A 27,393-nucleotide genomic window follows, 5' to 3' on the forward strand; every position below is an offset into this window, starting at 1 on the left:
TTGGTATTAGTTCTTCTTTGACAATCTTGTAGTATTCTGTACTGAAACCATCTGGTCCTGGACTGGTTTTGGTTGGGAGACTTTTGATGATTGTTTCTATTTCTTTAGCAATTATAGATCTATTTTATTTGCTTATCTGGTCTTGGTTTAATTTTGTAAGTGACATTTATCCAGAAAATTGTCCATTTCCTTTAAGTTTTCCAATTTTATGGAGTACAGGTTTTGAAATTTGACTTAATGATTCTCTGGATTTCCTGTGTTTGTTGTTATGTCCCCCTTTTCACTTCTGATTTTGTTAATTTGAATATTCTCTCTTTACCTTTTGGTTAGTTTGTATCAAATTTCTGATCTTTAGTAAGATCTACTCTTTTCCTTGTAAAAAGGTTAAACACTATGACTTATTAATATTATTGTATGTTGATACTATTTGTATATTGTGTTTTGGTGCTTGTGTGGACATTAGAGGGCTTGGGATTGAATTCTGGTCATGATATTACAAGGCAAGTCCTTCACTCCCTGAGCCATTTTGTGTTCTAAGTTACTATGCAAAGTAATGGAATTCATGTGGCATTTTATACATATGTGTCATTGTACTTTGGTCTCCCGTCTTCCCCTTTTCCTTACTCTGTTTGTCAGTCTTCCTTATTACTGTTTAGCATCATCCTGAATTTCTGTGATCAGGGAGGTGGGGGCAGGGTAAATGAAAAGACATCAGCTGCCACTCAAACTCCATTCCAAAATGGTGGAAAAGTCACTTCTGTGAACAATGAAAAGGATTCTGTGCTGATGAGAAGGAAGGTTACTTTAATCACTGAAGATGAGATAGTTTCCAGTCCAGGAATCACTAAGTTGGAAAAACAGTCTTCAGGGACTATTCAGGGACTGGCCAGACAGGTGACTCCATAGTGGAGTCTACTAAATACCCTGTACAATTTCAGCTCTGTTGTATTAGAGGGCTATGTTAGCTCTGAAGAGATGTTTCTGAGCACATGCTACTCTCCCTGAGGACCAGGGTTTGTTTCCTAGCAACTGCATGGTGGCCTACAACTGTCTGTAGATCCAGTTCCGGGGGATCTGATGCAACCTTCTAGTGTCAGTGGGCACCAGGGGCACAAGTGGTGCACAGACCTGCACGTGGGCAAAATACCTGTTTACATAAATACAATAAATAGATCTTTGAAAAAACATTGCTAATTAGCCGGATATAATTTATAGATAAGATATTTTACTGGAGGAGATACCCATTGATAGAGTTAGAATTTTTCAGGGATGGTATTAGCGAGAAGGAAGCTAAAGGGGTTGGGGAAGGCTATACACAGTAGTGAAATGTCACTACCTTTATTATCTCCAAACTATCAATACAAGGCACAGGTGTCCCTTGTATTTTCTTATTTGCTCCAGAAAACCCATTCCCTCCACTCTCCAACTCTATGGGAGAGACTGACTCGAATGAAGGATGCTCACGAGCTTTTCTTGTGTTATACCTATGAGAAGTCCCAGTGGGCGTGGAAGAAGGTGAAGGTAGACTACTTAGTCCAGGGTCTCCTACTGGTTTAATCCAGTCCTAGAAGAATACTGTAGGTTACCCACTACGTATGTAGTTATATCTTCATGAGTTGCTTGTCCTTGGAATTCAGTGACATCCTTTGCTATTTCTTCAACCCTGACTGCTATTTATTTATAGACAGTTTTACTAGTAAGCTCTATTTAGTTACCCAGTTTAGCACACTCTCCCCCTCCTGCTAGATCCCAGGCCCTCCTAACTGGGTATTGTTTGAGGAGTCAAGGACAGGAGAGATTACAGGTCATTTATAGAGGTGGCACAAGGGCACCAAGAGACATCTGAGGAGACAGGTGTTAATGCAAATGATCCGACAGAGGACTTGAGTGCTTATGGAAACCGGACATCCACAAATAGTCAGAGCATAAAGTAACTGGATGTCAAATCATCTACATCCATGACTGATCCACACTGATCTTGAAGATGACAATGTTAATTGTCATATATTTTGGGGAAGTTTACAGACTGTTGATGCCCTTTCTGTAATGCAAAGCTCCAGCCAGTCAAAGACCAAAAAGGTAATGATGGTAACTCACTGCTTCTATTTCATTGGCATCAATGCCTTTCAGAAACCACAGCTCCCTCACTGTAACAGTAATTTGGCATGTCCTGTGGTTCTTGTCTTTCATTTATTTGTGAGATAGGGTCAACAAACAAGCAACCACCTGTGTTAAAGAAATAACTCTGCAGAGGAAATCCTCTGTGGAGAATAAATTAGAGGGTACTTATGCATCCAGAGGAACCCAGAATAATAATAATGATAATGATAATAATAAGCAAAAGGAAGAGAAAATAATTCTGGGATGCCACAAGGTTTGAGGAGTGATTTATATAATACCCCTACAATGACAAAAAGACTAGAAGAAAAACCGTACTCACTCATGACAGAAAGAGCAGGTTGGGCACTCAGGGACTGAGTTTAAGGTATGGCATGGTTTTTATTTATTTTATTTTTATTGTGATTATTGTTGTTGTATGGCTTTTAAAGACACAGTTTTTTTTGTATAGCTCTAGATGTCCTGGAACTTGCTCTATAAACCAAGCTGACCTCAAACTCACTGAGATCCTCCTGTCTCTGCCTCCCTGAGTGTTGGGATTAAAGGCATATGCGACCACCACCAAGCTGACATGTTATTTTTAATGTTTGTGTATTGATCATCAAGTTGGCATTTGCAAATAAGCAAAATATGTGTATTTTCAACATAAAAACAAATTATTGTACTAATTTGTCTAAGTGCCACAACCTAACAGAAGGCTTTGCATATTGAAAATTGATATAATTAGTTGAAAGAATGAATACAAATCTACTAGATAATTTTGTACTATTAGCACGTAAATAAATGTATTCTTTTGTTCTAGTGTAATATTTTATTTAACTGACCATTGTTTTGATTGACTATATTAATTCATAGCAGTATTTATTAAACCTGTCAAAGACAAATTGAATGTCTGTTTACTTTGCTAAAAGTTCATTGATGAATTCTAAATACCTTTTGGATCTATCCCCAAAGGAGGCACAAATTTATAAGTTTTTTTCCAAGACAGGTTTTCTCTGTGTAGCGTTCCTCTGTGTAGCCCTGGCTGTCCTGTAATTTACTCTGTTAGACCAGCTGACCTTGAATTTAGAGATCTGCCTGCCTCTGTCACCAGAGTGGTGAGATTAAAGGTATTTGCCACCACTGCCTGGCTAATTTATAAATTTTAAAATTATTAGTCTATAGCCATTATGTAAATATAAACAAGCGACATGTCCAGGTAGTTTGAGTTCCTACTTTGTTTCTGATTTCTATCCTGAGTTTCCTTGGCTACCTTACCCTGAACACAGAACAGTGAAAATGCGGTGTTCTACACACAAACAAGAACCAATTCTGGGTAGCTACCATCGTCTTTGTATGCTAAGGAATTTTTTTTTAAAGACTTACTTTATTTTAAATTTATGTGAATATATTTGTTCCTGTGTGAGTCTAGGTACCCGTGGAGTGCAGAGAAAAGCTCTGGACTCTCTGGAGTAGGAGTTATAGGCAGTTATTGATGTGTCCACCAAAGTGGGTGTTGGGAACGGAACCCAGGTCCTCTGCAAGAGCAGCACGTGCTCTTAACTGCCGAGCCATCTTTCCACCCCACGGAATTAATTTTTAAATAAAATGATTAGAATTTTATCAGTGCCTATGTATTGCTTTAGAAGCTAATTTTGTGCCCGTGGTCATCAGGTCAGAGAGAAGGTTAGAACATTTAGGAAATATGATAGATTCATATGTAAACTTCGGGACAAATTCAGGTTTGAGATGAAAAAAGCTGGGCTCCGATACACCGTGTAAGAAAGGTTGACATCTGATACTCCACACATCTCCATTAACCTCTGACATTCTACTCTCGTTATGTTTCCATTGATGTAAGTGTTTGGTGAGGCACTGAGGACCTTTCCTTCACAAACGTTTGCTTTGATTTACAGCATTTGGGACAGTGACATTCCTGGTTAGAATACTTTGCTGTTGACATCTAAAAAAGCTTTGGTGGAATTCGCAAAGGAAAATGAGTTCTTTGTTAAACTATTTTTTTCAGATTTGTTTCAGTCTCCAAAATGTGTTTTCACTAACATAACAGTGTGATGAACGCAGAAAGGCTACACAGAAGGAAACGTTTGGAGATGCGGCTGCTGTGCTTTAACCTGGGCAGTCACTTCTTGGGAACAGGAAATGTTTGGAGATGCTGCTGCTGTACCTCAACCTGGGCAGTCACTTCCTGTGAGCAGGTGTTTCAGTCCTGTGTGTTTCTGAAAAGTGAGCGTGAACTCTCTGGGGACTTCAGTTTAGAGTTAATCTGGAAAAACATAGCAGGCAACTTCTTACTCTTGTCTAGTAAGACTTCTCAAACTTCATTTCTTTTTGGTTGTCTGGTAACCACTTTCATTGGTTTTCCCTTGAATATTTGTCTGTGCTTCCTTAATAATTTATCTGTGCTTCCTTCTTTTCGCAGTCTGAAGATTTTGAATCTGAGTGTCATATCCATCCTGGATTTTCCATTTCCTCCAGTCTCTTTTATGGCCTTCATAATGATCTCTTTCTCTTAAGCATTTAGTGGTGCTGAACTTTAAAAGATAGTTTCATAACCAGATCCATAACCATCATCACTAAGGCAGCTTGTATCACCAAGATATATGACATTGCCAAGATACTACATCACCAAGACACGTGACATCACCAAGACAACCTATATCACAAAGACAGCCAACCCTTTGTATTCTGTCTGTTTTTCAGAGTATGACATATGTTTGCTGAGTATTCGTAATTGAGCAAATACAAAACGGGAAGTACTGAAAATATACAAAAGATAAAATGATAGAGAACCTTATGTGAACAATTTTTATTTTGACTACATGTTAAAATAATAGCTTCTGTTTGTTTATCTGTTTTTTGAGACAGGGTTTCTTTGTGCAGCCCTGGCTGTGCTGGAACTAGTTCTGCAGAGCAGGATGGCCTTGAACTCAGAGATTTTCCTGCCTCTGCCTCCTGAATGTTGGGATTAAAAGGGTGCACCACCACTGCAGGGTTAAAGTAATAGTATTTTGAACTTGTTGGTCAAAATAAAGTAGAGTACTAAGAAATTAGGACTGAAGAGGTAGCACAGCAGTTAAAAGCACTGACTGATGTTGTAAAAGACACAGGTTCAGCTCCCAGGACATACATGGCGGCTCACAACCACCTGTAACTCCAGTTTCAGAAGATCTGATATCTTCTTCTGATCTCCAGGGGCACCAAGCATGCATATGGTGCACATACATCCATGCAGCCAAAACACTCACATATAAAATAAAATGAGTAAATATAATAAAAAGTCTCCCCCATCCTAAAAAAAAGGACAAAGTTCCTGATTAAGTCACAATCTCTTTGGAGACTAGACATTTTAAAAAACAAAAATTAAAATGTGCTATTAAGAAATTTCTCTTTTTGGATTTGGGTGGGAAAGGAGGTGAGGAGGATCTTGGAGGAGGGGAAACTAATCAAAATATATTAAATAAAAATCTATTTTCAATAAAAAAATAGGAAAAAGATGGGCAGTGCTGGATCTGTGTGTGTTTGAGATCAGCCTGGTCTATAGAGTGAGTGCCAGGACAAGCTCCAAAGTCACACAGAGAAACCTATCTTGAAAAACCAAAAAAAAAAAAACCAAAAAAAAAAAAAAAAGCTACTGAAAATGTACCTCATGTTTGTAGCTCAAATTGTCTTTGGTTAGGAAATATGTCTCTGCACCCACCCCCCATTCTAAATGATTCTTTAAATGTATCCAACAGCCTTTCTATTCACTTCTGGGGCCCTATCGCATACCTACTGAGGGCACTTTAACCAGGCCAAGCACGGCAAGCATGGCTGTGGCAGGCTTTGCCCTTCTCCCCCATTCCCTCTGCTTTGCTAAAAACTGTAAGATTACATTCCTAAAGCTAGATACCCAGATCTATTTTTTTAATGTCTTAGTTAATGTTTCTATTTCTTTCAAGAGACATCTTGATCACAGCAACTCTCATAAAGGGAAACATTTAATTGAGGATTGCTTCCAATTTCAGAAGGTTAGTCCAGTGTTATCATGGTAGGAAGCATGGCAGTGAGAAGGCAGACATGGTGCTGGAGAGGTAGCCTAGAGTTCTTTAATCCACAGGCTATAGGAAGTGAACTCTTTGTCACACTGGGTGTATGTTGAACATAGGAGACCTCAAAGCCCACCTCCACAGGGACACACTGCCTCCAACAAGGCCTTACCTACTCCAACAAAGCCACACATTCTAATAGTGCCATTAGACTCCCTATGGGGGCCATTTTTTCAAACCATTACAGTTTGTTGGAGTAGACATGGCCTTGTGGGAGTCACTGTGGGAGTGTGGGGGCTTTGAGGTCTCTTATGCACAAGCTACTCCCAGCGTCACAGGCTCCTTCCTGTTGCCATTGGATCAAGATGTAGAATTCTTAACCATATTTGTCCATACAGTGCCATGTCCCATGATGAAGATAATGGACAAAACCTCTGAAATTCAAAGGCACCCCAATTAAATGTTTTCCTTATAAGAGTTGCCATGGTCATGGTGTCTCTTTACTGCAATAGAAACCCTAACTAAGACAGGCCATTTTCTTTCAAACCATCACACCTTACTTGGCCATTTCCTCCTCCTGAGGCTGACTACCAAGGTCCAGCTATCAAAGTATTGAAGGCCAGGATGAAAAACCCCCTTTGGCTCACCAACTAACATGCCTAATTAAAACTAAGCATCTCATTTTAACATGGAACTTCTCCTTTTACCTTTACAAGTTGTCATTTGCCTTTGGTTCATATCTGTCTCTTCTCTGTCCAGAGGCAGTTCTTTGTCCCCACTCCCAAGACAAATATCCTTCCCCCTCTCTCTTGTTCCCTTCCCCCTCTCCCTCATCCTTTACGTCCTGTCTTAGTCTCTTATTTCCTACCCTTTGTGCTGAGAACTTTGTCTTGGGATGCCTTGAGCCGACTTCGAGGTCTCTACCCAACCAAATCAGAGGGCTCAACATGAGGCTTAGGAATCTAAGCTTTGTAATCTGTGATGATTTTGGTGTCACTTATCCAAGCAGCTCATAAGAATTTCTACTCTACTCCCCCATCTTTTTTTTTTTTTTAACTGTCCCACAGCAACTTTTTGTTCTTAGGTCACACTCACTCTAAGTTAGCTCGTGGCTGGAGATGGTAGCAGGCGAATCACAAAAAAGAGGTGTTTTTTTGTTGGATAAAGCAGTTTCCTTATATTTTCTCACTGCACGTGGTTTACATGCATGCCAATCTCTGCTACTGAGCTATGCCATCCACTGGCCTATTCATAGTTATTAAAAACCTTTTCCATCCTTAATTTTTTTAGTCGATAAGAAGATTTTGAATTTATGTACAATATTATGTCTCAATATAGAAATACATTGCAGAATGGCTAGGAAGAGCTAATTTATATATGCATTATCTCATATACTTTTTAATGCAAGAACATTTAGTAAAAGCTAATTAATATAATGCTTCTTATACCTATTTATTTTGTTGTGAGAACACCTAAAATCAACTCTCAGAGATTTTTTAATATAGAGTATATCACTAACTTTCACTGTGATGTACAATAGATCTCTTAAGTTTATTTCTTCTAAGTAAAATGTGTCCATTGACCAATATTATTCTCTTGAAGTCTAGAACTCTTCTAAGAAGGGGCTTAATGACTTTAGGGGATTTCTTTATTTTCTTTCCTGTCTTTTTTTTTTTTTTTTAAATTCTGAGACAGAATTTCTCTGTGTAGCCGTGGCTATCCTGGAACTCACTCTGTAGATCAGGCTGGCCTCAGACTTAGAGATGCTTCTGTCCCTGTCTCCTGAGTACTACCGCTGCCTGGCCACATTACCGACTCTCCACTACCATCCAGTGAGGAGATTTCTAATGTCAAGAAGACCCTTTGTCTGGTTCGTATGGGAATAGTAATGGTCCATTGAAGGTCAGAAGGAAGTTACCTGTATATGTATGAAATTCTGTTTTTTTGTGTGTTTATTTTTGTTTTTAATATCAAAATGAGTACAGATATCTCATGATCAACCTGTTGATGCAAGGCTGGGGTTTCTCAATATTCTGGTCTGTTGGTGAGTTCTACAGTATCTTTTTTCATAGATAATATCTACTACGCAACTTTATACTTTCTACTTAAATTTCTTTGGCAGGATGTGATTAAAGTGCCTGAGAAAAGATCTAACTGTAGTAATTTTTTAGAGGAGTGTAATATCCCCCCTCAACCTACAGTTTAATTTAGTTTTGCAGAAATGACTTTTGTACCGTCTTTTCACAACATTTAAAGCAGACTTCACAGAAATAACTGTGAGGTTTAGCTTTTATTTTATAAAAGTGTATATTCTTTATCAAATTATTACTAAATGTTAGTTTAATTCATTAAAGTTTGATGGTAATTACAATGCTCATAGACAGACTAGTGAATAAATTTATTAGCTAAGCATAAAATTCAACAGACAGCCATATGTGGTGGCATATGACTATCAATCTCAACACTCAGAGCAGAGACAGGCAGATCTCTGTGAGTTCAAAGCCAGGTTAATCCATATAATGAGACCCTGTTTCAAAACCAAAAACATTTTCCTTTCAAAAAAGCCCCAACAAGCCTTCTAAAATACAGTTGTTTAGAGCCTTTAAAGTAGAGGTTCTCAACCTTTCTAATGTTACGATACGACCTTTCAATATAGTTCCTCATGTTGTGGTGACCCCTGAAGCATAAAATTATATTTATTGCTACACCATAGCTGTAATTTTGCTACTGTTATGAATCATAAAGTAAATATCTGATATGCAGAAGATCTGCTATGTGACCCCAGTGACCCCAGGTTGATAACCACTGATTTAGAAGACTCCAGATGTCAGTCCAAATACTTAATACAAGGAATGGATAGAAAGCAAATTAATCTGACAATTCGGTTTATTGAAAGCCACGTTAGAACCCTTGATGAGAAAAATGGAAATCCAGTAATCATAACTCATGTTTCTGGAACAATTTACTATGTGTTTCACATTCATATGGCAAATACCCTCTGAGGTATAGCTTATAATTAACTTCATTTTACATGTGAGGAAGTTGAAGTTTCCAGAGATTAAGTCATGGAGGGTCACATAACTTTCTCTTTGAAGATAAAATTCAAAACCAGGTCAGTCCAATTCTAGAACCGAGGGTCAGCTATTAGCTTCTCAGGCCGAACCTCACAGAGGAGAGGGTTAACCTGGTCCCTTGCTGGTGATCTCCATCGGCCTGACATTGATCTATGGGGCTGGGTCAAGACCATGGACTCTGCAAGGCAAGGGTCCCCATAACCGATAGCTTGCACGTGTGTCCTAGGGCCATGAGCAACTCTATCAGCTGCATTTGAAGGAGATGAAGTACCAGGTAAGTAATAGAGTAATTGTCGTAAACAATGGACAGATGAGGTGCTTGCAAGAAAAGTCGGCTAAGCTACATCCTAGGCTTCCAAGAGATAAATAAATTCTTATCGTTGTTTCTGAACACTCTCCGCTGGGTTCTGAAAAGGTATTTATCACGCTGTCTCCTTTGTGGTACTTTTCCTGGGTGTGATGAATGTGGCTCTCTGGCATGGCTGTTGTACACCAGCCTCAAGGCAGAACACTTCCACCTCAAAGAGAAATAAATTAGCTGCAAGAGAAGAAAAAAGAATGCCGTCAACCTTTTAATCTCTCCTTTCCATCTTCTGACCACCCCCCAACCCCGACTATGAATATTTCAGTTCTCAGGGACCCATTGTTCATTTTGAGAAGGGCATCAGGTGCCCCACATGTGCCCTTTGAGGGCCTTTCATATGCTTCGTCACACCCACATGTGCTATGCTGTAAATAATCACCATGGATTAATTGCTTAGAATACCGCTCCGGGCTATCTGTAGCTCCACCGCTCCCCAACCCCCCAGCCCCCAGAGAAAAGATTGGTGCGTAGCTTTGCCTGGGTGTCACTGGGTAATAAAATGTTTTTCTTAGAAGTTTCCCAGTGAACTACAAAGCACTTACAGTGTTCTGCCCCTATTTTCTTGTCTTTTGCCGGTGAATAATAGCATTTAACTGTCTTTGAAGTGCAATTTATTCATTAAGCAGTCATTCTGTTTACTTGGTAGTTATAGATTTTCTGGGACTGCTCTTTTAAATATACCCTATTTGAGATATTTTTCTAATAATAATTTTCTAAGAATAATTTTGATCTGAGCCTTAAAAAGCAAGCCATTTTTATCTTGAACTGGCAAGAGCCATCACATTTATCCTGTGAAGTTTTTGTTGTATAGAGATTTGCTTTCAGGGAAGTGAGCGACTTTCTTGGAACATGAAATTCGGTTAGACTTAGATTGCGTATACTCTGTCATACAGAATTAAGAATTTCTGCCTGGCAGAAAATAAGTAGCTGCTATGAGTAAGTCCAAAAGAAACAGGAAGCCTGACATTTCTCTTCTCTGGGGCCTGTCCCTCAGTGTCTGGGAGAAAACACTGAGTATGTTCTATTGCCTTGGAAAGAAAGTTAGTTTTATGATGGCCAGCTTCACAGTAGGGAACGATTCTTTGTTTTCTCATAAATGGCAGTTTGATTTAAAGTTTACTGGATACTGAGGAGGATCAGGGTGCTAACACATCTTTACAGGTGGACAAACTCAAATGATGTAGAGAGGGCATCAGAATTTGAAGAATGGCTTGCATGGTAAACATGACTATTATTCATGGAGGAGATCAGTGGTTCTCAAAGAGTGGTCCAAGAGTGGTAGGAGCAATGCAATTGTGTCTGACTGGAGGAGGAGGTGCCCAGATACTCAATTAAACATTATTCTGGCTGCATCTATGATGATGTTACTGGATACAATTAACATATGAATCAGGCTGGATGTAACAGGTTGTCCTCTCAGTGTGGATCTCTTCCAACATTCCAACATGCCAGAAGGCTGAATGGTAAGAAAAAGCTGTTCCTGTTGGCAGATGATTTTTGATTTGGATCATTGGTCTTCTCATGCCTTCATTTTGCACCAGAACCACCACCATCTGTGGCAGTTTGAATGACAAGTGTCCCCCATAGCCTCAGCTATTTGAACACTTGGTCCCCAGTAGGTGGCACCCTTTGGGGAGGTTTAGGAGATGTGGCCTTCCTAGCTGGAAGAAGTATGTCACTGATGTGGGTCTTGAGAGTTCCATCCAGTTTGCTCTCTCTGCTTCTTTTTTTCCTGTGAAGATATTTTGCAATCTTACTGCCTGCCTGCTGCTGTCTCTTTCTGCCACAAGGGACTCCTTCCTGGTGAGCCATCGCCAAAGAAGTTCTTTCTTCCCTAAATTGATTTTGTCAATCCCAGCAGTAGCAGAGTAATTAACACAGGTCATTGCTCTTCTTATGCCTTTATTCTTTTTAATTTTTTTTTTTGTACCTGTCCTGGAACTAGCTCTTGTAGACCAGGCTAATCCCTAGTTTACAGAGATCCGCCTACCTCTGCCTCTGCCTCCTGATTGTCCTGATTGCTGGGATTAAAGGCATGTGCCACCACTGTCTGATTCTTTTTCAGTTTTTAGAATTATTTGTATTGTATATAATGTAAGTATTTTGCCTGTGTATATGTTTGTGCACCATGTGCATGCCTGTTGTCTGCAGAGGTCAGAAGAGAGTGTTGAATTCCCTGGAACTGGAGTTACAGATCCAATGTGAGCCACCATGTGGGTGCTGGGAATTGAACCCAGGTCTTCTGGAGGAAGATAAAGTGCTCCTAACTGCTGAGACATCACTACAGCCTTCATGCCTTCCATCTTGTACTATAACTTAAATTATTCATCATTGGTTCTGGGATCCTCAGGTTACAGATGGTCTGCTTTCTATACATCTACAATCACATGAGCAATTCCCCTCCTCCCCTACCTCCCCCATCTATATAGATATAGATATATGTATTTAATTGTTCTTCAGTTCTGCATCCCTGGAGAATCCTCATGCAATAATATTTTATAAAGGAAAATTCTCAAGTCTTACTTCAGTTTTAAGAGTTAGGGGCAATGGGAAATCTAATTTTTGAACAGGAATGATTGTTATGGTTCTTCTCCCCATGTATCTAACATGTATGGATAATGAAACATAGTTACCAGTAGATAGAGGGAACTTTATTTTATTAATTACTAAATGAAACAGAACAAAACAAAAGAATCTAACTTTAATTTTCTAAATTCCCACCAAATAAGGCCTTAGATACAATGAAAAATATTGTATCTAATTGTCAGGGTATGACTGCATTTAAAATTTGTAGACCTTATGGAGACATTTAAAAGGAGGAAGTTTGTGCCCTAACCTGAGAACATAACTATGTATTTAAATAAATGATAGCTCGGTAGATAAATTAGCAAGCCCAAGAGTTCTGGGAAGCAATTAACCAGAACTATCTTTTTGAGTGTGTAATCCAAGCAACACAGGCCATTTCTATGTAGTCCTGGCTGTTCTGGACCTCACTGTGTAGGCGAGACTGACCTCCCACTTGTAGAGATCTGAAGCCTCTACCTCATGGGTTCTGGTATTAAATGAGTGTATCACCTCATCTGGTTTAGTTTTGAGACAGGATTTCACTATGCTGACTTGCACTTGGTTATATAGATCAGGCTGGTCTTGAACTCACAGAGAAACAACTGCCTCTGCTTCTTGGGTGCTGGAATTACTGGCATGCACTACTATGCCTAGACTACATGCCATTTTTTATGTGTAAAAATGGTATATGGAAATCTGAAAAATGTTAATGATAGCATTAGCCTTGTCAAATCCAATTCTGGTGTTACTGTTTGTTTTTTAAATTTTCTTGTTTTACTCTAAGAAATATTATTATTAAACAATCACATACATATTTGGTAACATATATCTAATTTTAACTAAGTACTCGACTTATTTACATACTGAACTCTCAAAAACTCAGGATATACTTGGTAGTGGCTAATGAAGAATGGATGTGCATCTTTATTGTATGCTAAATTTAAATCTTTAAATTTTTTTAGTGAATTTTGAAAATTGAAAATAAAAAGTTAAGTTGACAGCTGTGTATTGATCTCAATTTATTACATCATGGTGTTGGGCCACTGACCCTTTGGCACAGGATCACACAATACTGCCTGGAGATTCAAAATAATGCCTGGCCACCTCTACTTCTCTGTTATACCAGTTTTCTCTATAGAGAGTAAAGTATAAACTCTGTGGTTGTGTTTTCTGAAGCTGTACAAACTATTCCTACTCATTTAGTCTTTGATACTTATGATCATATCCTGTTGTTACATTTTCTTCCTCCAATTGTTTCAAGAATTATTTTTTGCAATGTTTTTCATAGTTCGTGATTGCTGACTCAAATCCTCTGCCGTTAAATAATGTGCTATTTTACTGTTATAGTAAAAAAAAATGGCAGCCAAATCATTGTAATAATCTAGCAGTGTTTTTGCCAATGTAGAACCAAAAATATTTTCTAAGTTTGGAGTCATTCTGTCATTTTTGCAGTCCTGTTAGATATGGTTTTACTTTAATCTTTCATAGAGCTATTGTTTTTCTGACACTTTCCTGGCACCCATTTGGGCTATTTTGGACTTTAACTTATTACGTCTTGGTTTTTCATCTTGTACAAGAGAAATGTGTGAGCCAGCCTGTTTGCTAGCAACTGATAAGGATGATGTAAAGTCCATTCTAGGAATAGTTAACCTAGCAAAACTCTTTCATTGATTCATAAATTAAAAGAAAGATTTTCCTTGTTTTGAATTCTGAGGTGTTAACTCAAATGCTATCTCTGTTGTATCAATATTTTTTATTGTTTTGCTCTTTCCACTTTATTCAGTTTAAAAAACTATCAATGGTGATTTATGTTTAAAAGTTAACAAATAATGTCTTCAAGTAGCATTTTTGTATGTAAAGTTTTCTGAGGGAAGAAAAGCATATCTTGGAACTTGTTTTGTAGGGTTGAACATAAACTTGCTGGAGTGGTTTATTTCTTCTAAAATTGATGTGGTTGGGATGGGTTACAGGGTTGATTATAGATCTTTATGACAGACCTTCATCTTATGAGGCTAGGAGAGTGATTTATAATGTTGGCCATAGGTCAGATTGTCTGTGAGAAGGCTTTGCTTTCAGCACTCCAGGACTAAAAGAAAAAACCCAAAGGAAAACCACTGTATCACAAACAACCTTTTCTCTAGCCCTGTCCCTCTCTCCTTCCCCAACATCTTGGTTTGTAGACCAGTGCAAAGTGAAGCTGGTGATAGTGTGTCAGCGTTCTTCTCTACCGTCCGGTTTTCGCCATCTATGCTCACAATTCTTTCTCACTTGGTTTCTGTTGGGATTATTAAACTGGTTGGGCCCTGCTTTGTGGTCTCTTTGAAAGGAAACAAAAGGGGAAATTTCATGTTCCCAATCTTAACACCATATTGTTAAGGGAGTTAGCTACATTGTTTTAAGAAAAATTGGTCAGTCATCAGATTTTTTTCTAGACCTCACTCCTGGATAGAACCCTTATGAAATATCAGTGTAGGCAAGAATCCAAGAAAGTCATGTTAAAGTCCCCAAAGGGAGTTACATTTTCATGCTAGTAAACTTTGAAATGTGCTATGTGCGAGCCTTTAAATGTTAACAATTGCCCTCTGACTATAAAGAGTAAGTAGTCAAAAACATAAGAATACAAAATATAATGTTTTGGAGAAATTGGTGCCTAAGAATCATCACTAGCTGTGATAATAAGGTATACAGAATTTTTCATAACCAATACTTATTTTGTTCTTCATATGGTCTGTCTTTTATTTCAGCCCCTTCTCTCTATCTTGTAATTTGATATCGACAAAAATTTTATAATTGAATCTATCTTTAACGTTGATAAGTCAGAAATTTCAATTCATCTGTTATCTTGATAATAGAGCCAAATTACCAACAGAAATATTCTATATTATTTTTTGTAAGAATTACTCTCTTAGGAAAACCTATTGACAATGATAAACTGCTCAGATTTCACACTTACACTGAGTAATATATTTGGAGAGATGTTAGAGTCAAGTCTTTAATACATATGAACTATTTGTTTGGAATAGTCTAATTATTTACAGATAGATTCTAAGAGTCTTCAAGTGTGTCCCATGGCACATATAGACTGTAGTCTACTGAGCTTGCCTAATGACCTTGTAAATGAAAGAGCAAGAGTTGAGTGGTTTGTCAATGTCAGCAAACTCCGAGCTCAGTGAAATTTGAGTTGCATACTCTTTCAGTGTATATATGCTTTTCATTACAATAATTTGCTTTTTAAAAAGGTATCTCTATAATAAATGTATCTATGAAATAGAATTGTCTTCTGGAAGGAGATAACAAAGTAACAGAGTGTAGAAGTATATTGAGAGGATTACTCTGGATGCCAGAAGATGTTTGAGAGGGTAATTGTGAGTCTGTCTCATTTTTAGAGAAAGGGAGGTTAAGATAGACTCTTACTTTGCATCCTGCGTAGGTCTTGAACTTCTGTCTCCCTGCCTCAGCCTCCCAGGTGCTGAGATTATAGTGATGCACCTCATGCATGGATTGTTTGTGATTCTGTTGGCTGTCCTTCCAACCAGTTTTTTTTTTAATTGCCTACTGGGTAATTGAATGAACTTAAAAAATTTACGTAAGTTGCAGAAATTTTATGAGAATTAAAATGGTTCAATTTTAGTTAATTTTTATTCTATTTATGAAAACATTATTGACTAAAATAATAAATCAGTTGGTGGTGGAAGTGTGTATTTAGAATCAGACTGAAAAACTTGTAACCATCTCAAAGAACCTTTCACTATGACAATTGTACTATTTACATGACTTTTCTTGTTCTTTTATCTTATTGGATAATGGTGATTGTGATGATGATTTGGCAGGTGTGTTGTGTGGTTTGTATGACAAGATTAAGTGTAGTTGTGTGCACATATACATGGGGAAGTATCTGAGTTAGGGTTTTTATTGCTGTGAAGAGACACCATGAACCACAACAACTCTTATAAATGAAACTTTTCATCGGGGTGACTTGCTTTCAGTTTCAGAGGTTCAGTCTGTTATCATAATTGCAGGCAGCATGCTTACAGGTGTGGTGCTAGAATAGCTCGGAGTCCTACATCTTTCAGGCAATAGGAAATAGACTATCACACTGAGGGAAGCCTGAACAAAAGAGACTTCAAAGCCCACACCATACAGTGACAGACTTCCTCCAACAAGGCCACACTTCCTAATAGTGCCACCCTCCTTGGGGGAGGCATTTCCTGTCTAACCACCATATTCCACTCTCTGTGCCCCAGAGGTTTATAGCCATATCATAATACAAAAATGTATTCAGTTCAACTTCAGAAGTCCCCAACAATCTCAACAGTCTACAACAGTCTCAAACTTATTTCAAAGTCCAAAGTCTCTTCTGAGGCACATGGCAATCTCTTAAGTGTAATCACCTATAAATATTAAAATAAAAAAGCAGACCACAAACTTCTAACATATAATGGCACAGAATATACATTACCTTTCCAAAACACAGGGAAGGGAGCATAGTGAAGAAATACTGGACCAAAGCAAGACTGGAAACCAGGTAGGCAAACTCCAAACACTGCATCTCCATGTCTGATGTCAAAATGCTCTTCACATCTCCAACTCAGTTCAGCTTTGTTGACTGCAGCACACTTTTTTCTCTTGTTTTGGTTCCAACCTTAATATTAGCTCTTCTAGTCAGGTATTCCATGACTCTGACATCTCTAATGTCTTGGGTTCTCCAAGGCTTAAAGACTTCTGTTGTAATTTTAAAAGAGTGGCACAAGAGAGAAAGATGCCATGTGATAGAACTCAGGAAGAGATGGTATTTTATTGAGGGAAGTGAATGGGAAAAGGGGGGAAGGAAGAGGGAAGACCAGCCTTTAGGGACAGAAGAGAAGAGAAGAGAAGAGAAGAGAAGAGAAGAGAAGAGAAGAGAAGAGAAGAGAAGAGAGAGATGGGGGGTAGAAGGGGTGAGATGAACAGGGCCCTTTTAAAAGAAAACATAGTGAATATGCAGATTAGGTGCTCTTAGTGGCTACAGCTGATGATGTGTACCCCAAGGTCAGGCCAGTACAGATGCCTCAATACTAACAGCTTTACCTTCATAGCTTCATTCAATGGCCTCTCTACTAGGTCTCCATTCAGGGACACCACTGACACAGGCCTGACCTCAGAGGCTTTCTTTAGGCATGGAGGCAAATTCCATAATCTATTCTCTCCATAACTCTAAAGCCAGAGCCATGTGGCTGAAGCTGCCAAGTTCTGTAACTTTCTGGGCCTGGACCATGTCCCTGTTGTTCAATTACATCTTCTCCAGATTTCTGCCCTTCACTGTCTAAGTTTGACTGTCCTGAAACCTGCTTTATAGACAGACCAGACTGGCCTAAAACTCAGAGATATACCAGTCTCTGCCTTCTGAGTCCCGGGATTAAAGATGTATCCCACCAGACTTGGCTTTAAGTTTTTCTTTAGTTCCCTTTCACAAGTTGGAAATTTAGTTGGGTGGGATCTTGCCCTGAGGTCACCACTCCCTTTATTCCCTTTCTTCATCTATCTGTTTATCTCCTTGAACACAGGATTTAGCTCCATTCCACGTCCTGATTTTCATTTTATCCCCAAAATTTACATCTTAATAATTTACCCTGCTCAGCTTACTGCTTTTCATTATAAATCTTCATTAGATTTACCACTAAATACCACATGACAGAGTCTATACTAGACTGTTTTGAGATTTCTTCCGCCAACAAAATTAATCCAAAATTCTTCATTTTAGCCTCAGGCAGACTCTTCAGGCAATGGCAAAAGTCAGTCACTTTCTTTACCAAAATATTGTAAGTACAATCTCCAGGAAACATACTAAAATTCTTCTCTGAAATCTCTTGAGTAAACCCCCAATGGTTCAAATAACTCTAAGCACCTATGTCTTTCATGTTCCTACTGGCGGAGGTGGGGTGGGTAGGGGACATTAAGCAGTGCCTAAAGCATTCCACTGCTTGCATAACCCAAAGTACCAAAGTACAAATTCCTCCAAACAAAAACATGGTCAGGCTTTAACAGCAATACCTCACTTTCTGGTACCAACTTTTGTTTTAATTAGGGTTTTTATTGCTGTGAAGAGATACCATGACCTTGGCAACTCTTGTAAAAGAAACGTTAAATTGAGGCAACTCGGTTATCGTTTCAGAGGTTCAGTTCATTACCATCAGGGCAGGAAGCATGGTGGCATGCAGACAGAGGTGGTGCTGGAGGAATAGCTGAGAGTCCTACATCTTGCAGGCAACAGGAAGCCAATTGACTGTCACACCGAGGAAAGCCTGAGCAAAAGAAATCTCAAATTCTGTCCCCACAGTGACACAATTCCTCCCTCAAGGCCACACCTTGAGACAGGGTGTGTCGTTGAACTGGAAGTCCACTGGTTAGGCTCCTGTTTCCACCTCTTCTAAGAGCTGAGGTTTACAGGCCTGTGCTACCAGCTGGCTTTTGATGTGGGCTCTCAGAATTCAAACTTAGGTCCTTAGCCTTCACAGCAGGCACATGACTCATTGAGCCATTCTTCAGTCTTCATCCTACTGAGTTATTGTCCTGTATATTTGCAGTTTGCTCTTCCTAGGTCTGAAAGCAAGGCAATCCATTTTTTTTATGTTAGCTTATTTGATTAATATACTCATTTCATTTATTCCTACTTTCACCTCTCCACTAAGATCAGCAGCACTTTTTTTCCTGGTACCAAATTGCACAGCTTTAGAGGGCAGATGAACCAAAGTTTGGTAGGAGCAAATGGTAAGATATGTCTGAAAGCGGACACCTGGTACCGGGGTCATGGAGTTTCAGAAATGGGCTAGCCAGAAGTAAATAGGTCCCCAGGTCAAAGTGAATTCTACCGTTTATTTTTCTGACTCCGTTGCTTCTCATTGCTTTTTCAATCTGGAAGACAGGCAATTATAAAAGAGATAAGATAGGATCAAGATAAATGTAGTCCAAGTCCAGCCCTGACTTGGAGCATAAGAGAAATAAATAGAATTGGAGTTGACTAGGAAAAAGGAGCATAGCCAGTGTCAGGGTAGTCTCTTTAGGAAGCTAACAAACTTAGGATGGGGTATGACCACAATGTTTTGCATAAAACCCAGGAACATAGGTACCATTGGATGCTTGGATAGACTGGGAAAGAATGTGGCTTCCTGGGGTAGGTGGAAGAAAGTATATCAAAAATAGTTGGATCTGGTCTAGAGGGAACATGGTGTAGTTCTAGAACCTCAGGGGCTGACTAGAGCATTGTTCTGTGCACCAGTTTCTAGCTTTTTCTTCGAGATGAGCTCCAAGTGATGATTCCCATGAAAAGAAACACTTATTTTTCAGATTTTTACAAATGCTTATTTTGCTATGGATAGTGCAGGGGACAGGGCATGACAAGAGGAAGATTCTGCATTCATTACAGCTTATATTTTACTTACCAAGGATAATAACCTTTGAGCAGCACCAGACTGTACTGGGTGTTCAATGTGGGCAACTCACCAACAACTCCTGTAGAGCATAATCAGTACCAACATGCTTGGTTCCAAGGACAAGTTTTAAGGGAGTTCAGAAAAGAGAGAACACTACATGAACCTGAACAACCACAGAGCCTACACAGAGAAGGTGTCACTAGCTAGCTTTTGAGGGAGAAGCATCCATGTGTACTGATGGCAGGGAAGCTACATTAAGGGAGATAAGGAAGAGCTTCAGCTTATTATGGAAAATCTTGGGAAGTAGATTTAAGTAGGTATGTATAGTAGAATACTGACAAGTATAAAAACTTTATGTTGAGGGTACTTTTTTTTCCAGTACTGTGAATTGAACTCAGACCCATGTACATGCTAGGCAAGCAAGCACTTTACCACTGAGTTATATCCTTAGCTCCCTAAAGTACAGCATCTTTAAGAAGGAGGTGAAGATAGCAGATATGTCACATTCAAGTATACCATAAGGGTTTGCCATTGGCACATCTCCGTGTGTGTGTGTGTGTGTGTGTGTGTGTGTGAGAGAGAGAGAGAGAGAGAGAGAGAGAGAGAGAGATCCTTATGTAGGACTGGTTACCCTTTAACTTAGTTTGTAGACCAGGCTTGTTGTAAGGAGGGGAAACCACTAGTTAGTTCCCAGCCACTTAGCTCTGAAATAATCACACAGAAACTGTATTAATTAAATCACTGCTTGGCCCATTAGCTCTAGCTTCTTATTGGCTAACTCTTACATATTAATTTAACCCATTTCTATTAATCTGTGTACTGCCACATGGCTGTGACTTACTGGTTGAAGTTTCAGTTTCTGTCTTCAGCAGGGCTACATGGCTTCTCTCTCTGACTCTGCCTCCTTTTTCTTCTGCATTCAGTTTAGTTTTCTCCACGTACTTTAGTTCTGGCCTATCAGGCCAAGCCAGTTTCTTTATTCATTAAACAATAAAAGCAACACCTAGACAGAAGAACAGAACAGAACTGACCATGAACTCCAAGAGAAGTGCTTGTTTCTTTCTTCTCCAAAATAGGGGTAAAGGCCTATGCCATCATGCTTGGTTATAGCATTTAACTAAAGACGGTTGAAAAACATTAGATTCAAGAAGGGAACTCTGTCTTCATTTTAAAAAAATCATTTGGGAACCCAGTATTGGGACTCACTCCTTTCATCTCAGCACTTGGGAGGCAGATTCAAGGGAGATCTCTGCAAACTTGAGGCTAGCCTGGTCTGCATAATGAGTTTCAGGAGAGTCAGGCTATGTAGAGAGACCCGGTATCAATAAGGCAAGCAAAATCAAACAAAAGTCTCTTATTTCCACAAATTATCTCAGCTATTATAGTTACTTTTGTCAGTTGCTTCTCCTGGTTTAATCTTGAATATAATCAGTTAGGTTTGTGCTGTTTGTTTAGATACCCATTTTCTTAAGGGGGCTACCATATATTTAGAAAACATATGTGCATTTCTTATGTACCGATCTACCTTCTGCTAACTTGACTCTGAGGCAGCAAGAGTTTGTTTATCTATGAGATACATACATTAGTTTAGAGTAGCAAAGATGTATGTGGGGCTGACAGAGAAGAGAAGACAGATTATTGGGGAAATGCTATGTTGCAATTGCCATGAAAATCTCAAGATCGGCCTGTGGTTATGGATGGCCATGACTTTTGTAAAAGACAATCACATACTCCATTCTGAGAGGAGAGACCAACTTGATACTGTGCTGAAAGAAGTTGAGTGTCTCGTTCTTGTATGGCAGGCCGGTGTTATACAACTCATTTCCATACTGAGGTTGTGGGCTATAACCAACTTCATTAACTGGTATTCTGGAAATGTTTTTCTAAGAAATTAATTCTGTGGACTATGGAGCCCATTACCACCACTCTGTTGAGTCTAACCTTTCTGGCATGATTTTACTGGCTACAAGCACACATGTCAGTTTGTTTTCATCACTTTGGATAAAAATACTTGGAACAGAAAAGCAAATTCCATAATGGATGCCTTTTAGGTGGATGCTGTGCAATGACTTATGTCTCCACTCTTAGAACATCGCAAGCCCTATAACGTTAACGTTCCTTAAGAGGTGATTTTAGATCCCCAGGATACAGGGGAAATAGTCAGCCTTTCTGAACGGAACTAGTGTGACCTCATCCGTTCTCACGCTATTGACAACCTGCAGATCACAGCGAAGAGGAAAAGTCTGGCTGACAGGCTGATACATGGCACCTCAAACAAACAATGCAATGTAGTGTAGGGCTGTAGACCCTAGTGCACACGCTGGTGTTTGACCTGAACAAGTTATTTATTATTTTTGTTACTTTTCTATCTGATATATAAAAATGACGCAACCAAACAACATTATCTTGGAAGTTAATTAGGCGATGTAAGACAAGTTTTTAGAACACTAATTGCCACAAGAGAAGTCATCAATAAATATCAGATAATGGAATACAGGCCGAGAATGGACCCGGTGCAATGCAGCACAGCACAGCACAGCACAGCACAGCACAGCACAGCACAACAACTGGCCATTATTAGTACACACCAGAGACTGACAGCTAGGGTCCATTTCGATTGGTTCTAATTGATCAGAATGATCACTGTGTCCCTTTTAATTGATTAGTAACTGTGCTGTATGGTCCATCAAATATTGTATTGTATTTATACAGCGGGTATCTGGTTCCTTTTCTTTTTCTTCTTCTTCTTTTTATTTTTTTGAGACAGGGTTTCTCTGTGTAGCTTTGGAGCCTGTCCTGGCTGGAACTAGCTCTGGTCTATAGACCAGGTTGGCCTCGAACTCATAGAGATCCGCCTGCCTCTGCCGCCCAAGTGCTGGAATTAAAGGCGAGCACAACACCGCCTGCCTTGATCTCTGGTGCTTTAAGGGAAACTTCCTTGACCTGCCCATGATAAATCCACCCAATCAAGTTCTTGTCTTCCTCCATCACTAATGTGGCCTCCTTGATGAAGCCTCTGACCTGGCAGGTATAGGAATGGTGTTTGGCCATTCCGAGAAATGGGAAGGAGCAGGTGGTGGAGCTGAGTTATAAGCAAGCAAACGTAAAGCTCCATGTCTCTTGTTTATCTCTCCACGGCTACAGAGTTGGCAGGACTGTGGCAACAGCAATGCCTAGAAGAGCAGGGTGGACCATGTGCTCAGCGCATACTTGCCTGGGAATGAGTGATTTATCCCCAGCAAGGAAACCCTCTGCATGAATTGTGTGATGTGGCTTCTACGGAGACTAGAAGGAGCTGTGGTGATGCTCTAACCGTCATTGTTCAGGGCTCATTTTTCTTCATCCTTTGGATCTTATTTCCTTTTCTCATTTCCACTGACTTTTGGAATATTTTCAAGCAGGGGAACTGGGCAGGGCGCAGTTATTTTTTCACTAGTTACTCATTCTCAAATACATATTATCTAGACGAGTTATCTTGCTGTCCTTGGTTTATTTGGTATCACTTTGCCAAAGTAAAGAAGAAAGCCTTCTCATCACAAAACTCACATCATAAAACCATCCACAGCCACATTCCTCAGTGAGCCTGGGAGGAACAAGGCACAGGCATGACCTAAAACCTGGCTGCTTTGCTAAGTTGTGCTCTGCCTTCTGAGGTTCTGAGGCGCAGGGTCTCTCACTGCAAGAAACAGAGAAAGAACATGAAGTAAGTTTCTAAAATGGTCATAATTTTCCAAGGTCATGTTTTAAAATTCTAGGATTAGTTCCCAGAAAACCATTTCTTTAATTATTAAAAGAAAGTGAGTAATGCTTTCTCTCACCACTGACTGTTTGTCAAGACTCAGCTGTACCCACTGATAATCAGGATTAGGAAGCGCTGGCTATTAAGTGGGAACTATATATTTAATTGTTACTGCAAGAAAAATACAAATTACTGGCAAAATGCTGAAGAAATTGAGACAAAGTATCCCTTTTTTCTTTGGTAAGAATGTGGATGCTAACCAAATGCGTCCACATGGTTTCAATTAAGCAGAGGAATGTTAAATGTAAAGTTAAATTGATGAAAATAACCAAACTTTCTGACAAACCAATAAATTGGAGTCTAGAAATCATTGCCCATACTGTATGGCAGCCAGAGAAACACTGCTAGATCATCAATTTCTAGTTAATTTTTTCGGTGAGTTTATACTTAAAAAGAAAGAAGGAATGCTAGGGAAGTCATTTCAATTCTTCTTGGCTATAAACAGAGTGTATACATTGGACGTGGACCGTATTCCTCACTATATGCAGGTTGAGTTGATTGTTTATTCTTTTTGCCATTTCATCATTGAAATTTTTGGAAACTTAAACCAGTTTTCAGGGATCTCTCATGTCAACATTTCGGCAAATGAGCCGGCAGAATGCTAGTTAGTGAACTATTCTCCTAAATTTCTTGGAATCCTTCCAGAGCAGGCAATTCTTACTCCTTTATAATGACATTTTAATTTCTTTCCTCTGAAATTTTTTATTTCTTCAAGTGACCGTCACATGGAGACAACCAGCTACCACCAAAAATTATGAGCTTGGAGAAGAAAATTCGCATTTTCTTGCCTAAATCAGAGTCAGATTACACCGTCAGAAATCTAACTCTGCACATTTCTGCTTATATCAGAAAGTTCCATTTCTAATACAAAAACCTATGTCTGAATAGGTCTTTTTATTTTGTGGGACTTGTCAGAATTTAAATGTTTTAAGCCAAGAAAAGGAAGCAAAAGCCATTTGCACCACAGTAGCCTTCCCATGACATGAAATTAGCATCCTTAGATGAAGGATCACCTGGGAATGGATCCTTCACATCCTGGTCCCCACTGTTCTGGGGATTCGGAGTTTACCTGAGACTCTTGCTGAGATAGTATGACTGCTACCAGAGATAAGGCGAAGTCTCTCAGAATGTGCCAGAGGATCATTGTCCCAAGCTGGGTCAATTCAGTCAAAGGCCCATTTCAAAACTGATCAATACTGTATGTGGTTCCCTAAAGATACTGGAGAATAATCAATCACTTTTAAAAATCAGGGGGGCACTCAACACAAATTATCTGATTACTGGCCAACAGCTGTGATTTCTTTTAAAAATTGATTTTGGTACTCTGCTATGAAACTCCCCCTACTTCCCCTCTTCTTTGTCTTCATCTTCTCAGATCTCTCCATGCAGCCCTAACTGCCCTAGAACTCACTATGTAGACCAGGCTCTCTCAAAGCCTGGGATTAAAGGTGTGTGCTAGTGCATTCATCTCCTTTCATGCTTCTTAGCCTAGGTTTCAACCCCTTTATCAGTATCACTCAAATTCACCAGAAATTTCAAATTAAAGTTGATTAAATATAATATTAATTTACTTAAACAACAGCTCAATCTTTATTGCCAGAGGAGAAAATGAAGTAATTGTGTATGTGTGGTAGTAAAGGATCAAACTTAGGGCTTAAGGCACACACAGTAGGCAAGCACTCTATGACTGAGCTGTACCCTCGGCCTGCACATACAGTAATCTTGATTGAGGGCAGATAATGTAACTTTTCCTAGGTTTGAATTTGCAGCCACTCATTTTTTAGAGGTGTTAACTTTATAAAAATGCTCAATTAATATTACTGTGGAGTTAAGTGAGTGGGGGTGGGATGCTCTGTTAACCACAAACTTAAGACATTTGACCATGCTAGTTTATATTATTTACATATTCAACTAACTCAAAGCTCTTATGTATTGTTCAAATCAACGATAAGAATTTTAATTCATAACTTCTGAGACAAGTTATTGTCTTTCTCCAAGTTTAGTTTACCTATAAATATTGATATAGTATCTAAGTCCTTTGCTTAGCTTTGGTGTGCAAGGATAAAGAACATTACATAATTTCTGTCCTTGAAATTTTTTTAAAAAGGATTTATCTTATGCATATGAATGTTTTGCTCATTTATATGTCTATATGTCATGTGTATCCTGGAAATGGAGAAGTGGATGGTTGTGAACCATCCTGTGGGTGCTTGGAATCGAACCCAGGTCTTCTGCAAGAACAAGAGCTCCTCACAGTTGAATTATCTCTCCAGTCCCTATTCATGACTTTTAATAGCTCTCAACTATGATGATGATAATTATGTACTATTGATAAACATGTTCATTTAATATGGCAATACAATCCCTAGATTGCATTCTTAATGCTCTGTCTTAGTTAGGGTCACTAGTGCTTGGGAAGGAAAGGGTTTATTTGGTTTATGCATCCACATCACTGTTCATCATTGATGTAAGTCAGGTTACAAGCTCAAACGGCAGGAACCTGAGGTAGAAGCTGATGTAGAGGCTATGGGGAAGTGAAGCTTACTCATGTTTTTTTTTTTTTAATAGAACCCAGAATCACCTTCCTGAGGATGGCACCCCCACAATGGGTTGAACCCTTCCATATCAACCACTAATTAAGAAAATGATTTATAGGCTTGCCTACAGCCCAGTCTAATGGCGGCGTTTTCTCAATTGCTGTTTCCGACTCTCCAATAATCTTAACTTGGTTCAAGTTGACAGAAAACCAACTAGCACATGCTCTCCTTTTATTTAGTACCTAATATATGATAGATACTGGACAGGGATTAGAGGAGTATTTGTGCTGTATGATCACGATTTTCACCTAAACATTCATCCTGAAAGACTTTATCAGAAGTTCTGATGTAATTACGGTTGACTCTTGATTTGGACATGTTGGCTGGATGGATTGTAGAGAGCAACTTTGACCATTAAGTTCAGGATGACAACTGGAGATTTCTGATTCTCATTCTGCAATCAGCTATTGCTTTAGCTTTGCCTTCCTTTCTTCTGGTGTGGGTCATGTGTTTCAGTCTGATTTCTTCATTTTACTCGTGTCTCTCATCCATACTTCCTTTGGCTTTTCATATACCCCTGTCATTTATTTCTCTATGGTACTGTTTACATTTTCAACTAAATGGCCAGTATTTGGTTATCTTATTGTCTAATTGTAGGACTATCTGATCATTATGATGGACATGCTATTTAAAAATCATTATACCTTGCTACTATATTTACTTGATCATCCTAAGACTGATTTTTTATCCTTTCAATGTTAGTATCTATCTGTATTATAGTAAATTGTTTGTTTTTGTTTTTTAGATGTATATTTATGCTTTTTTATTGTTTTTAATTGAGCTCTACATTTTTATCCACTCTCATCCCTCCCTCCCTCTTCCCTTCTACTCTTTCCCATGATCCCCATGCTCCCAATTTACTCAACAGATTTTGTCTTTTTCACCTTTCTATCTAGAGCCATGTATGTCTATCTTAGGGTACTCTTTGCTGTCCAGGTTCTCTGGGATTGTGGCCTATAGGCTAGTTTTATTTTGCTTTATGTCTAAAAGCCACTTATGAGTGCATACATATTATATTTGTGGTTTTTTTGGATCTGGGTTACCTCACTCAATATGATGTTTTCTACATCCATCCATTTGCCTTCAAATATCAAGATGTCATCATTTTTTAACCCTGTGTAATACTCCATTATGTAAATGTACCACATTTTCTTTATCTATTTTTTTTTTTGGTTGAGTAGCATCTAGTTGTTTTCAGGTTCTTGCTATTGCAAACGATGCTGCTATAAACATAGCTGAGCACATGTCCTTGTGGTATGATTGAGTGTCTTTTGCGTATGTACCCAACATTAGTATTGCTGGGTCTTGAGGTAGATTGTTTCCTAATTTTCTGAGCAATCGTTGTATTGATATCCAAAGTGGCTGTACCAGCTTGCATTCCCACCAGCAATGCAGGAGTGTTCCCTTTACCCCACAGCCTCTCCAGCATAAGTTGTCATCAG

The 27,393-nt window shown here is 39.0% G+C and overlaps 1 long non-coding RNA gene across 1 annotated transcript; it reads right to left on the bottom strand.

Moving 5' to 3' along the window:
- Positions 1–9,011: 9,011 nt before the first annotated feature.
- Positions 9,012–19,123, bottom strand: LOC146895843 (uncharacterized). Its single transcript, XR_015001773.2, has 2 exons — positions 16,606–19,123; positions 9,012–9,755 (listed from the first exon to the last, which is right to left on the bottom strand). It is a non-coding gene; the product is annotated as an uncharacterized LOC146895843 (long non-coding RNA).
- Positions 19,124–27,393: the final 8,270 nt, after the last annotated feature.

The sequence above is a fragment of the Myodes glareolus genome, chromosome 1 (genome assembly GCF_982192425.1).
Source record: "Myodes glareolus chromosome 1, mMyoGla1.1, whole genome shotgun sequence".
Classification (NCBI taxonomy): Eukaryota; Metazoa; Chordata; class Mammalia; order Rodentia; family Cricetidae; genus Myodes; species Myodes glareolus.